A 16,080-nucleotide genomic window follows, 5' to 3' on the forward strand; every position below is an offset into this window, starting at 1 on the left:
TGGTCTCTATGTTTATTTGAAGTTGATTTCTGGTTATATTAAACAATTTATTAGACTTTGTTTGAAGCACACCATAATGTGAAGTGGACATGGTTGGGTTGGCTACACAGTCAATTTAGTCAAGCAGCCCATATTGACAACAATAAAACTTAAACACAAAAGATGTGAAGCATCAGAGGTTGACTTGCAAAATATTGCAAGGAGTTAATATCCCTGAGACAAGAAGGACAATTTTTAAATACAGAGCTGTTTATGCTGAGCTACTTTGCTTTCAGTACATGAGCGTAATGTGACCAGCATTTGTCTGGTTAGAGTAGGAGATGGATTTCTCTCTGCTTCAATGAAGAGTAATCAAAACCATTTGCAAAGAAGACTTTATAACTTGACCCACAGCTACAGCACAAATGGAGCACAAAGGAAACTTCTTCCAGAATCCACATTAAGATGGTTGCATCAACAAGATAGCTAAATTTTGTTGGCTTTGACAGAAAAATATAGACATCATCTTGAGCACAAAGGTAAAACAAACATCAAACAATCACTTCATTGTTTCTTATCTTTTTAAACTGGTGACATTTGTAGAGATTCTACACGTTGCCAATTTATAATGAGCCAACCTCTGGCAGGCCCAACACAGGCTCTAAGGATCCAGGTGATTACAGGGAATGAAGGCTAGAAATATTGATTTCTTTAAAATTTAATTGATTTCAAAGCATCCCCTCGACAATTTCAAAGAACTTATGAAGCCCTTTACAGTATAAATAAAGTGGACAAAATGGTTGGTTAAAAAGACCTTTCTTAGAAAATAATCACAGCACGGCATCAACTTCAACATTATTAAAGGACTAAATAGTTGAGAGAGATTGCTCAATCTCACTCTTAAAGTACACAAACAAACAATTGATGGAGACATAACGCTCTTTGTGGTGACATTCGATGTTCTCGATGTGGCCTCTTCCACATTGGTAATATCAAACGTGGACTAGGCATTCACTTTGTTGAACACACCTCATTCGACCAGCTATCTCCCCACTACCCCTTCAGTCTGATGAAGGATTCCAAACCAAAACATGGTCTGTTCATTGATCTCAACAGATCCACCTGACCTGCTGATTTCCTGCAGAAGTTTGTTTTTTTGTTAAATATTTGGCACTATCTGGGTGGTATGATTTTAAGTGAACTGCTCTCAAAGCGATTACGATACATTTCTATAATGAATCATGTTTAACATTTTTTCGAGAACATTCAAAATCTGATTGATTACTAATCAAAGTTTCTTAACACTTTCACCTAACACCCAAAGTAAAGATGTCGTTGGTATCCTCAATAAAATGATTAATTATTAATTAATTAAATTAAAAACTATGAATTTTATGCCTTGCTTTCATACTAACTTTTGTATTACCCTGCAATTAATAGATACATGGAGAAACAGAGTGGTTTTTGCTCCTACAAGCCCAGACATTCATATAAACACTATTACCGACACTCTACAGAGGTTGCAGTAACTTTCTGATCGCATTTCCTTCAATCTAATCAGTGTTTACTTCTTTTTGCCGCCCCCCCCCCACCACCCTCACATCAGTCTGAAGAAGAGTCTTGACCCAAAACGTCGCCTATTTCCTACGCTCCATAGATGCTGCCTCACTCGCTGAGTTCCTCCAGCATTTTTGTCTACCTAGTGTTTACTTCTAACGCATTTTCTGAAATCAAGCAGTATGTACTGCAACTTGTATAATAGATTAATTTCAGGGATACATTTGTGGTCTTAGGAGCTGACACCTAAGACCAGGTATGAGGTGTAAACTCATCCATTTTAAACGAGTTGCCAAGCCGGTCAAAGAAACTCATTTTAGAGTTTCTGAACTAATCAAAAGGTAGGTTGTAGCCTGCTGGATATCACAGATTGATTATTGTGCTGAGACAGGGAGGTGAAATATCTGAAATAAAAAGACAGAACCAATTCACAGTTACCTCTGTATCTTGAAAGGACAACAATAAATCTTTCATGATTTCATACCAGTTTCAAACTCCAAAACTGCAATTATTATATTTTTGAGAGACACAAGCCCAACGGTAAATTAGTTTGTTTCAGCTGTTATTTCTGTGGTTGAATGGTCAAACTACCTGCTTGATGACTGGCAGCTTCTTCCAATCAGTGTGGATCTATCCAAGAATGCTGCCATTTTAGGTATAAAGTTGAGCTCCTTCTACTCCCAGCCTCCCTCCACCCTCCCCCGCCCCCTTCCTGGGAAGTTAGAAATTAAATTATGCTAACAGGTACCATAACTATATGGCAAATGCTAACATTGAAAGAAGTAACACTTGTTCGTGAGTGGAAGCAGTGATGTCATTTATTTTAAGGTAGCATGTCCATTCTTAATTCTGTAAACCACCTATAAGTGTGAAGCAACTAAATCTATACAAACTATATTTCTGAAATGCAGTTATTTGTTTAGGTAAACACAAACTATTCTGCAGCTCATGTACAACACAGCCATTATAACTATGTTTTTTTCAGACCAAAGGATGCAATGATAATAGTATTTATAATTATCATAACAACATGCTTAATTTTAAGTGCCTGGTCCCTCCTACCAACTGCAATGAGAAACCTCAGCCATTTGAGGGCAGTGTGCCTGCTAGCAGAATTTAAACAACCTGTTCCAGATCCTTTCCTCTGCTTTCCATTTACTGCTTCCAATTCTCAAGGTTTACTTTTTATTAGCAGCTACAAATGTAACTAACATTGCCTGACACCTTTATTATGAATGGCACCAAATGAGACATTCCTGTTTCATTAGGAACCTGCAAATAATTTAAATATAACGTTTGGCAGTTGTTTTCTTCAGAGTACTCTGGAAAATTGTGGGGTTTTTTGCTATAAAAATACCAAATGCTGTCTATGTAGTTACATGTTCTGCTGGTCTATTTAATGTGCAGGTTTCTCTGAAGTTTGTGGAATTTTACCCCACAATCTACAGGTTAAGTGGAGATATTAGATGGAATCAACTAAAGAAATATTAGATTGCCACTGCTCAAATATAGATCTCCTTCTCCCGTATGAAGAAACATTGAATATATTAAATACATAAACTTCTAAAGTGATGATAAAGCATTTTAGGATATTGAAGCTTTAATGCAAGCCTTGCTTAGATGCTCTTTCAACAATGATGCTGATGGATATATTTATTAATCTCAATTACTTTGCTTTGAAAGCCCAGCAGATAGATTTTATAATTTGTAGGAAAAGTGATTATTTCTCTTTCAGCTGGAACATATTTGTGCAGCCAATAATTGGCAAATACTGTGCTCTACAGGGAGGATCTTAGCTCTAACATTCCACACTACCATTTTTCACATAACACCTAAAGGTGTACAAAGCTTTTCCTGCCTTGACTGCACTCTTACCATTGGGAAGAAGGCATAAGAGTCTGACCACTAGGTCAAGAACAGTTCTTCCCAACAAACACCAGGCTCTTGAACACTATACAACAGTAACCTCAATGATGAACTATGTACTTTGGCTTTACCAGGAACTTTGGGCTTTTTTGCACTAGTATCGGGGTCATTAATTAATTACTTTATTTTCATTTATTATATATTATCCACGTGCATTGTGTTTACAGGCCTGTTATACTACTACTAAGAATTTAATTATTCAATTGTTGGTACATATGACAATTAAATTGATTCTCTGGACTCTTGACATTGCACACACAGATTGGTGGATTCTTTCATTTGCCAATCTATTGATTCTTCTAAGTGAAGAAGGTTATGAAGAGTTACCGCAGAATCTTGATAATCTGGGTAAATAGGTTGAGGAATCGCAAATGGCACAGATCTATCACAGGGAATAGTAGGGATCAGGGGAGTGTAGTAGAACAGATTTAGAACTATGAACAAAAGGGAACTGCAGATGCTGGAATATCGAAGGTACACAAAATTGCTGGAGGAACTCAGCGGGTGCAGCAGCATCTATGGAGCGAAGGAAATAGGCGACCTTTCCGGCCGAAACCCTTCTTCAGACTGATTCAGTCTGAAGAAGGGTTTCGGCCCGAAACGTCGCCTATTTCCTTCGCTCCATAGATGCTGCTGCACCCGCTGAGTTCCTCCAGCAATTTTGTGTACCTTAGAACTATGAACACATTGTTTCCTGTCAGTGGAGTAACAGATCGACAGGATGGTGAATAAGATTTTTGCCATACTGCCTCCACCAATCAGGGCATTGAATATAGAAGATGGGAACTTATGTTGGAGTTGTACAAGACATTGCAGTGTATTGGATTCAGTTTTGTCACCCTACTTTGGAAAGATGCCATTGGGCTGGAAAGAGTACTTAAAAGATTCATAAGGTTGTTTCCTGGACTTGAGGAAATGAATTATAGGGAGCAGTTGGGCAGGTAAGGACTTTATGCCTTGGGGCATAGGATTCTGAGACGTGATCGTATAAAATTGTATAAAATCATGCGGGGCATAAGAGTGAATGCACACAGTCTTTTTCCCAGGATTATGGAATCAAGAAATAGCGAGCATAGGTTTAAGGGGAGAGGGGAAAGATTTAAACTGAACCCGAGGGGCAATCTTTGCACACAGAGAATGGTACTCATATGCAATGAGCTGCCAGAAGAAGTGATTGAGGCAGATACCACAACAACATTTAACAGATATCCGTACAGGTACATGGATAGAGAAGATTTAAAGGGATAAGAATCAAATGCAGGAAAATGGTGTTAGCTTAGATGTGTATATGGGTCGGCATGAGTGAGTTGGGCCGAAGGATTTGTTTCTGTGTTGTATGTGATGTGTATATTATGTGATGTAAATACTCCTTCAATGGGGCATTAAAAGGCTTTGCTCTGCTGGTGAGAATTCTGCCTGTTGATGTTTGGTAAAAATGATGCTTGGATATGTTTAGACTTATCTGAAACCAAACGTTACCATTTAGCAACCAGAGAAGCACAAACACCATCACTGACTAAATATCATCCTTATGGCATTGCTTAAAAAAATACAAACACTTACTTGTTCAAGGACAAGGCACACAATGGAGTATTTTAATCATTCTATATCTTAAAAAAGAAAGATAGCTATCATATAAGACCATATGTTTGCATTTTTCCACTACTAGTATCAATAAAATCTCAATAAAACACGTGTACACAATATATGTGACATTAGCCATTCATTTACGCATGTAAAGCCATGTTTTCAGAAGCACTGCTATAAAACATCCCTTCTATCTCTAGGTTGAAAACATCTTTGCACTTGTGATAAAATGTTTACAGATGGCACATCCCCCCACTGCTGTCTGTGAGTGTGCAGTGGGCACATTCAGCAGTTCCCTTGCAATGTTATGTAACATGCAAACTAAAACTAAGTTTCTGGAAACTAATTTTGAAAGTTTACTTTCCATTGTAGATGCTGGTTTGGGGGGAGTGAGGGTGGATGAAGACTGGGTTGTTAGACTAAGACACAATGGCTGCATTGCCTTCACATGTGCCATAACAATTCTATGTTTTCTATTCCGTGGAAACTGCTTCCGCAAACTATAAACTATCATAGTACATCATAAAAAAGATCTAAGTAACCACTGAACACAGCTGAAATGCAAAACTCTATATCCTGTATTTTAGTAAATCATAAGGAATCAAAAGTCTGCTGACAGTTTTAGGTATCTCATTCACTGCAGCAAAATAATGCTGCAAGGATCAGTCAGCACATCTTCTGGATCTGCCTTACAGTCAAGTGCAGAGTAAAACAATGATGCATTAAGCAATAATTAAGTTTAGCAAACAGTTGTAAACTTAAAAGGGAAAGGTTCAATAAAGCAACTGCATCAAAGCTCAACTTACTTTGATGCTACTGCGACAATGCTGATCATTTTAGTGCAAACCCATAAACACTAGACAATCATATCTGGGCAAGCAACCCTTATTCGTATGACTAGCCTTTGATCCAGTAAAGCTTCCACTACTATCGAATCACAACATTACAGATTTTCTATAGCACAGCACAACAAAGGGATTAGGGCACTTTATTACACCTCAGCAACCCATCGGCAACCCAACACCTCAGCATAATGCAAAGGTCGGTTAACTAATTTCCCTCTCTGAAGGTAATGTTATATCCAACAAAACATTGCCTGGGCCCTCTACCGCAGGATCCCACCTTTGAATCTTTGTCTCGATTGACATTTGAACCCTGCTGACTTGACTGCTTGCGCCGATTCCCGCTTAGGCCACCAGATGGAGCATAGAACATAAAAAGAAGGGTGAGGAGAACGGGCGGCGAGCCCGGTGGTTCTGAGAGAGGAAGGGAGGGGACTGGGAGCTCTGCTCTCACACAATCCTCATCTGGAGGAGGAACCGCGATTTCCCAGATTAGCATTGTGACAGGAACGTAGAAGTGTAAAAAAATATATAAACACTCTGTCATGTACACAAACATCAACATACTCATACACACCTACGTTGCTCGGCTGAGCAAAATTAGGTAGTCTGACACTCAGTAATGGCCTTTGGGAAAGCCACAGAGCAACCTGATCAAAAAACTGGGTTAACACTTCAAAGTGCCAGACACCTCCATATGGAATAACTGTATCCGCATAAGGTTCCGATGAGAAAACATAGCATCTGCTGATGAATAATCATGAAATCATGATTGCTATTTGCAAATGCTCAGTGGTGATTGGAGGGGCTATCGTTTCACTCTACACGTACCGTTTGATAACTAAAAATATTCTTGCTGTCCATAGCTAACTCGTAACCTTTTGCAAATGAGAATGAAGTCGCTCCACACAAAGTTCACGGGAGAGGCAGGAATGGGAGAAGGGAGACTTCCTGACACCCTGAACATTTTTTTTGTTAAGTTCCACGTTGCTGCCAGAAAGACTGGTGAGCATGTGGCCCTACTGTATTTCCAACCATTCCCAAGACACTAAAACACTATCAGAGGCTTTGAAACTATGGAAACTGAATAAGTAAGTAGCTTCCATGATTAATAGATGAAGATCCTGACTGAGCGATAACTCAAGCCCGTAGGATCCACACGCACACAAAGCCAATTTGAAAGTGCAGATTTTCCCCGTAAACTGATTGAAAGCTTTTATGTGGCTCGACAGTCCTACCCACTGTATCCATTTAACCCCCCTCCACGCAAAAGAAAAAGACGCGCTCGCCTATGCAAACAACGATTGGAGATAGATCTCAGCTCCGCACAGTTGAATACTGACACCAGTTTTGTGAAGGATGGGAGCGGGTCTCCAGAGACTCCAGTCCAGTCAAGATATCCCGCATGCCACAGAACATTTAAAATGTAGATTTCACCAAGCTATTGCACATTGTGTATCTCTTAAAATGTGGTTCATTTCCACTTCACAGCAGAGACGACAGAAGCCTTTAAGAAACATCCCCACCCCACTCCCGCCGCCACAAGCTGCATTGCATTTGCTCGGCGCCTGTGATGTTATTCCACATCGCATTTTGCCTGCATAAGCAGCTGTTGGACACTCACCCCTGGCCTGACCTCATGCTCCCCCTTCCAAATCACCCACTCCAAGACACCCGGGACCCTCTTTTTCCCATTCTGTATCTAACTCCCTGCACTGGGAGTGTTTGACGGGGAATCTAGCCTCGCAGGGTAGGTAACCAGACAAGTGCTACACATTGCGACTAAACTATTTCGCTGGTGGGTGCTCACAGTTCTCTTGTTCCGTGTATTGTAATGTAGCAACAACTGTACTGCTTTCAATCTAAACAAAAAATGCACGTGGAGGGTTATAGACTTGGACAATTGCTTACGGTTTCCGCAGGTTACTTTCAACTATTTCGCCTTTAACTGTTTTACGGACACACAGAACAAAGGCAGAGAGAAAGATCAGTCCTCAGCTCCGGCACTCCCGGACTTTCAACACAACGCCAACCTCCACGCTTGCTCCGCGAAACCCTGGGTTCTAAGCAATTACGGTCTGTTCAAAGGGTTTTGTAAATTGACCCGGGCTACTAACTACTACCGTCTAGTGCATACAAAAAGAAAGCCGCTTAGTATTTAAAAGCGCTGCCCAAAAGATAGCATTTTATGAAGAAAAGCGAACGGGGGATGAAAGGATTTTGGAAGGAAACTTTAACAAATAAGAAAAGAGACGTATTTTCTAAATAACACACAGACTACGTGGTTTCTACTCGATCGTTAGAAAAAGAAAATATATTTAGCATCTGTGTCAAAAATTAAAACCAGCCACGGCACTCAACAACAACAAAAGAAATCTTGAAGCTAAATGCAATACCGCCAGAGAGTTCGCACCAGTCCTCGGGTGCTTAATGCCAGCAGCTGAGAGATACAATCCAAACGCCTCGGTTCTACTCACACAGTTCCCGGTAGATATGGTCACGGCCGAGGGTGAGCAACTATTTGAACAAATCTCAAGAAAAGAGGCGCAAAATAACAGAGCACATGCTTGCCACACACTAAAACAAAGGTGCAAAGCCTTGATCCGAGGAATAATCAGAGAGTCAGTCTACCTTCTGGGTTGGTAAAGGCAGGCGAAGGACTCGAACCGGTGGCACTGGTGTCTCACTAGTAATCCATGATTTAAGGCTATCTGGCCAGCTTGACTCACACAGCGCTTGTCAGCCCCTGCGAGGGGGACACATCTGTCCTTCCCGGAGAAGGGGGAGAGTAAGTCGGCGATCCCCCGACCTTCCCGGCTGCATGTGGAACTTTTACTGCTCAAAAAAAGATCCTGTTCATACAAATCCGCCAGAAATCCACCCAGGAAAACTCTCGCCGATCCGCGCCACTATCAATGGGAGGGGGAGAGACTTGGCTCAAGTAGAAGCCGATCTCTCCTGCAGCCGCTGGTGTAAGCCTATAGCTCCTTGTCTGAGGTCCTGTCACAGCAGACTGGGACGGCGTTGGCTACTCAGGCTCCGAGTCATCTTATTTGGAGATGTGCAGGACAAGCAGCCTGTCTTACGAGCGAATGCCCCAGTACTTACCCTCATCCTTGCCTTCAAACTCCAGCTGTCACTGGCTATCCGCTTTGCAAGAGGCAGCGATCAAAACCCGGCCTGGATTTTATTTCTTCGGACTGAACCAACGTTTTGCACTCAGCAGCGGGGAGGCTGATCCCCTGTCGCGCCCAAATCCGGTCCTAGATCATCTGTTCAGCATTTATGGAGGCATTTTAGGAAATCATTTCCAACTTCATGCGAAATTGAATAAAAAGAAATCCTCACAGCCGTACAGCAACTGACACTTTGGAAATGATCAGTTCGCCGGGATTGGTTTAAGAGCCGATCCGTTTTCAACACTGAGATATATCCTGTTAATCTACCATTGACAGTTTCAACATGTGGATTGCAATCTATCCTTAAAACACCTCCTTACTTGCAAAGCAAAGCTGATTTTTTTTTTCATTTATGCAATGCTATCGACACGCATTTTCATACTCCACCCCCCCCCCCCTTTTAATTTTATTCACGCGTTTGTTGACATCTGAGATTTAAAAACAATGGCAGATTAAAATCATAACAATTGCAGGTAGAAGTATTCTTCTGTATTTAGACCATTGGAACAGTGCAACGATTGGAAATACGGAATAGAATACATTGCTAAACGAAAAGGTCAGTTGCAAACATGAAAATAAGTTTTATTCGCTTGTCTGCAACTGCTTTTGTTTAAATGAAGTTTTGCGGACATATTACTTCGTCGCATAGGGATATTAAGTTGGGAGGAAAAGTAACGGAGGGAATGAACACCTGGGCTATAAAGAGAGTGGTAGTAAATAGGTGAAATGACCCACAGGCTGGTTCACAAAAGACCGCGAGGTGATTGCAACAAAAAAGAACGTGCGAACAATAAAAGATAGAAGGGCAAGAAAGAGACACAAACATGGGGGGAGTGAGAGCACGAAATACGTTACAACTTCAGCAAACCAAAAACTAAATTATTATGCGTAGGAAGGAACTGCAGATGCTGGTTTATATTCTCATGTCAAGTTTCACTTCTACGCAAATTACAAAACAGAAAGGCCCTTTTCCTTTAACAAGCACAGTGATTTTTTTAAATATAAATAACTTCGTCTTGTGTACACTGGCTCTTCGCAAACCGATGTTACCAGTGCGTGCTGCTATTTCCTAATGCGGCAGGTACGTCTCCCGGTTTCCTCATTGTAATACCCAGCAGGACCGTCAGCAAACTTAATGGCTGCAGAAACACTGCGCGGCATTCTCCAGAGGAATACTGCTAATGACGGACACTTTAAAACATATCAAATGCTTAAAATTGCCCACATCTCCCTGCACCCTCTTTTATCTTTACCCCCTGTCCGTCCCCATCGCCCTTTCCCCTTCATTCCTCCTCTCGTCCTCCCATTATCTCTCCCGCCCCGTGCCAAATGATTAATTTAATCTTCCTCGTTCACTTCATTTTAAACGCTGGGGGATACAGTCCCATTGCTGCGTGATACTTACTTTTAGTAGATTAAAAATGTAAGACATCAAATAAATCCTGTCCAGAGGTGCCGATCAACGAAATACCTGCCACCCAGCAAGCAGTTCCATGATTTGTTTTTTATCACTTTCAGTGCTGGTCTTCGGTGCTTTTTGGTTGCTTTGAGTGGGAATGTAAGATTGACTATATAAGCGTGCGGTAAATAATACATAATTGTACAGAAGACATAATTATTCATACATGTGGGTTGCTACATAACGAAGACTGCCCACATGCATGCATGGAAATGAATGGAGAGTCTAGAATTAGGGAACTGCCTCGGCAATTAAACGTGAGGCGAGAGATAAGAACATTTATTTACACAGACAGTTGTAAATCGTTGTAATTCTTTACCACAGAGGGCTGCGGATGCTCAGTCACAACGTGTATTAAATGCTGAGATCAATCGTATTTTGAATTGGGAACAAAAGAGAACACGGTGGGGAAGGGGCAGCAAAATGGCCCATGCACAATGTCACCCATCTGACTGAATAGCACAGATTGTCAGGGATTGTAAGGGCTCCTCCTGCGACTGTTTTATAGAAGTATCTGACCACCTACTCTTGACATTCAATGGCATTACCATAGTGAAGGAGGGTGCGTGTGAGGGGTGGGAGTCACCATTGTCCAGAGGTTCATCAGGGCCAGCCACATAAACATTGTTTTTCTATGAGCACGACGGAGTTACTCACCTCCTAACACCCAAGGCATTTTGACCAAGGGAGATACATGCCAAGCTAAGTGAGTGCAGTTCCAACAACACTCAGATAGCTTGACACCATCCAGGACAAGATGGACACAAAATGCTGGAGTAACTCATCAGTCTGAAGAAGGGTCTCGACACAAAATGTCACCCATTCCTTCTTTCCAGAGATGCTGCCTGTCCCGTTTAGTTGCTCCAGCATTCTGTGGCTATCTTCGGTTTAACCCAACATCTGCAGTTTCTTCCGACACCATCCAGGACAATGCCGCTTGCTTGACCAGGAGGTGCATTGTCCAGAAGTTCAATGAACTGAGCTAAACTAAACTAAACTTTCCCGAGTCTAAAGATTCGCTCACTCTACCACTTGGTTGCAATGTGAGCCATCCACAGTTGTTACACCAGTTTACCCCTACAGCATCTCCCAAATCTGAAATTTCTGACAATTAGAAGAACAAGGACAGTAAGTGCATGGGAAATCATTAGAACATAGAAAAGATATATCACAGGAACAGGCTCTTCAGCCAACAATGACAGTGCTGAATATAATGCTAAAATGAACTAACCTCACCTCCCTACACATCATCCATCTCCATCCATTTGCTGAATGTTAAAGTCACTAAATAAAATCCTCTTAAATGCCATTATCGTATCCGGCTTCACCACTAGACCTGGCAGCATGTTCTAGGCACCCACCATCATCACCTGTGTAAAATACCTACCCCATACATCTTTAAACTTTGTCCAACTCTCTTTAAAGCTATGCCATGGGAAAAAAGATTCTGACTGTCTACTCTATCTATGTCTCTCATAATGTTATATCTTTCAACAAGTCTCCTCTCAACCTTCAGCTTTGAAGAGAAAATGACCCAGATTTGTCTAACCTCTCTTTATAGCTAATAGCCACTAATCCTGTCAGCATTCTGATAAACTTCATCTGCACCTTCTTCAAAACCTCCATCCACATCTTTCCTGTAATGGGGCTATCAGAACTGCACGTAATACTCCAAATGCAGCTGAATCGAGAATTATGGAGCTACACGATTCCCTCCAAGTTACATTCCAACTGGACTTGGGAACATACTGTTGTTCCTTTACTGTCTGTGACCCAAAATCCTGCAACTCCCTTGTAGACAGAAATGTAGGAGTGCTTTCTCCATCAGTTCATCATCACCACCTAATTAGAGATTGGCAATTAATGTTGACATGCCAGTGATGTGCACATCCCTAAAAATGAATAAATTGAAAACAATCTTGATTTTATCGGGTTTATTTAGATTGGAGAAAAGGGAAAATCAATGGTAACTAAGCTGCTTTTTCACAGGCAGCATTCAATTCCAATTTTGATCATTGAATGACCAGCAAGTAAATGCTAGCATTAAACATTTAAATCACTAATAAAAAATTAAAAAACTGAACATTTTGGAAATGCTCAGCAAATCATGCAACATCTGTGGAGAGAGAAAAAGTTAACGTTTCAGATGAGTAACATTGTACCTTTCACTTCTGATGAAGTGCTTTTGACATGAGCATTAATTATATTTCTTGCCTGTCAGATGTTGCCTGAGCTGTTAGGTGCGCTCAGCATTATCTGTTTCTATTGCTGATTTATGTTTTTCAATGGTTGATAAACAAGCTGGCTTCAGTAATGTCAGTGGCAATAGTTGATTCAAGGACAGTGGTTTCAATCCAAATTAAAACTTAAAGATAATGAATTTTTGCTTTAATATTTGATCATGGGTGGTAAATATTAATGAGTATGGCAGGGAAACCCAAGTCAATTACTTCCTTGCCCACTGCCCTTGGATGATTTTTTTTCACAGCTAGGCAAGGGTAGGCAGTAATCAAAGGGGGAAGATGTGGTAGATGTTGTCCCTTCTCCTGTCTCAAAACACTGAACTGATTATTGTGACTTTATTACCGACAGCGCTGGTGCCAAACTGTAACAGCCCTGCTGTTCCTTTGGATCGATCAGCAACGTAGAGAGGGGGGACGTGCTGCGTGGGCAACAGCCTGTCCTCCATGTGACATCGCCTAGGCTTGCATCAGACCAGGATGCATCACTCATGGTCAGTCATGACTGAGGGGGGCTACTACTATTACCATTGTGACTAAAATCTCCAAAGTCAGCAAACTGTCTTAACCAATAGCTTTAATTGCAAGTTGTTCATGCTGTGTAGCAGAACAGTCAGAGGTTAGGGGTGACAGCTGGTCGGTGCGGGGAGGGTGTGATTGTTCTGTCAACCTTGCACTCATCATATAGTGAGATTTGTCCAGTTATTATCCAGCAAAAAGTCTTTAATAAGATGGATGCAGTTTCCACTGCCACTCATTCAAATGCATAATTGAGTCCAAATGTACTGCATTTTGAAGGACAGATTGCCTGCAATTTTAGAAATGTTTGATCTTCAAAGCAGAGGATAGCTATGATACCTAGTATGCAGAAAGTTCCAACATAATTTAGCAATGCCAATTTGCACAAGAAACTTTAGAAAACATTCCACACTTACTAAATGATATTCTCTAGAATATACACATTAATCTACAATGTTTCATTCTGCTTCAGGAAACAGTTTAAACAAAAGATTATGACTATATTTATGACTACTAAGTAAGATATGAAACTTTGCCAAGGATGAAGACGCATTTGTAATGTATGAGCAGCATATAGATTTGGATTTATGCAAATTATTTTGGCACAATGATCTTTGGTGTATTTGAAGACTCTAATCTTGGATCTCTCTCCTATTCATCATCTATACGTTGCTCCTTGGTGGCCTCAACTAAAAAGACAGTGCCATTTTTCGTAATATGCTAATGACAACCAGCCTACTTCACTAATTCTCCCAATCTTTCTGCTCTAAGTTGTCACCCTTCTTAATTGATATCTGGTACTAACTATCAGGTAGACCAAAGATATTGTTTGCAGTCCATGCATAAAATTCATTCCAAAGCTGCAAACTCCACCCCTCTCTCTGGCAGTTCTCTGAGGCTGAAACACAAGGATGATTAAGATCTTGACTTGAGATCACCCATTATCTGAATTTCTATATTCTATATTCTAAGATTGATTATTTCCAGAATATGATCTGACATCAAACCCTGTCTTAGTTTACCTGCTGCTGAAACCCTCAGCCACACTTTTATTTCCTTCCAGATTTGACTATTCCAAATCAGTCCTTGACCTGCCAATTCCTAGCTCCTGAAATGTGTGATCATCAAAAAAACTCATGTCACTGTCTCAACTTCACTCCAGATCCTTTGAATCCATCAGCCAGTACTTGCTGATCTATGTTGGGTCTGAGGTTTGCAACACAACATTCTTGTGTCTCATCCTTGTGTTCTCATCCTTGTGTTCAATGTTATTACCCTTTTGACAATGTAACAAGTGGAATGGATCAAGGGGAGCCAGTAGATGTGATGTATTTGGACTTTCAAAAAGCCTTTGACAAGGTCCCACACAAGAGATTAGTGTGAAAAATTTGAGCACATGGTATTGGGGATATGGTATTGATATGGATAGAGAAATGGTTGGCAGACAGAAAGCAAAGAGTAGGAATTAATGGGGCCTTTTCAGAATGGCAGGCAGTGACTAGTGGGGTGCCGCAAGGCTCGGTGCTGGCACCCCAGTTATTTACAATATATATTAATGATTTAGACAAGGGAAGATGACACAAAGCAAGTTAGCAGATGACACAAAGCTGGGTGACAGTGTGAGCTGCGATGAGGATGCTATGAGGCTGCAGGGTGACTTGGATAGGTTGGGTGCGTGGGCAGATGCAAGTCTGGTGCAGTATAATGTGGATAAATCTGAGGTTATCCACTTTGGTGGCAAGAACAAGAAGGCAGATTATTATCTGAATGGTGTCAGATTAGCAAATGGGGAGGTGTGTTTGTACATCAGTCATTGAAAGTAGCATGCAGGTACAGCAGGCAAAGCTAATGGCATGTTGGTCTTCATTGCGGGAGGATTTGAGTTTGGGAGCAAGGAGGTCCTACTGCATTTGTACAGTGAGACCACACCTGGAGTATTGTGTATTGAAGGACATTATTGCTATTGGTTAACCAGGTTAATTCCCAGGATGGCAGGACTGACATATGATGAAACACTGGGTCGACTGGGCTTGTATTTACTGGAATTTAGAAGGATGAGAGGATATCTTATAGAAACATATAATTCTTAAATTATTGGACAGGCTAGATGCAGAAAAAAATGTTCCCGATGTTGGGGGAGTCCAGAACCAGGGGTTGAGTTTAAGAATAAAGGGTAGGCCATTTAGGGCTGAGATGAGTAAAAACGTTTTCACCCAGAGTTGTGAATCTGTGGAATTCTGTGCCACAGAAGGCAGTGGAGGCCAATTCACTGGATGTTTTCAAGAGTTAGGTTTAGCTCTTTGGGATAAAGGATTCAAGGGATATGGGGAAAAAGCAGGAACGGCGTATTGATTTTAGATGATCAGCCATGATCATATTGAATGGCGGTGCTGGCTCAAAGGGCCAAATGGCCTACTCATGCACCTATTTTCTATGTTTCTATGTTTCTATGAAGCCTCAATAGCTACATACTAAGAGTAACAGAAAGCATGTTGATGAGTGTAGGATATTTTAAGGAGAAAGTCGTTTTATAAGGCTACCATGGCAGATTGTTCAGTGTGGATAATTTTGGAGCAAGAAGATATTGAGAGCTTACCTATGGAAGAATGTTTCCACTTGGACAAGAGAAAACAGAGCATAATATAAAAGAACGACTAAAAATCCCAATAGTGAATTCAGACAACATTTCTTTGGCCACATGTGGAACTTCTGCCACGTTGAATGTTTGTGACAAAGAATATAAATGCCCTTAAAGGGAGGCTAAACAAACATTTAAGAGAGAAGGGAATAGA

At 40.9% G+C, this 16,080-nt stretch overlaps 1 protein-coding gene across 8 annotated transcripts in view; it reads right to left on the reverse strand.

Annotated features, from left to right (window-relative positions):
- sema6a (semaphorin 6A) overlaps positions 1-9,194 on the reverse strand; it is a 103,821-nt gene extending 94,627 nt beyond the window's left edge. For 5 of the 8 annotated variants that reach the window (XM_033017476.1, XM_033017474.1, XM_033017475.1 and 2 more), the window contains exon 1: positions 8,523-8,993. The gene's annotated coding sequence lies outside the window, so the exon portion shown is untranslated. The other 3 variants (XM_033017470.1, XM_033017472.1, XM_033017471.1) reach the window with 3 other exon arrangements.
- Positions 9,195-16,080: the final 6,886 nt, after the last annotated feature.

This window comes from Amblyraja radiata, chromosome 3 (genome assembly GCF_010909765.2).
Source record: "Amblyraja radiata isolate CabotCenter1 chromosome 3, sAmbRad1.1.pri, whole genome shotgun sequence".
NCBI lineage: Eukaryota > Metazoa > Chordata > Chondrichthyes > Rajiformes > Rajidae > Amblyraja > Amblyraja radiata.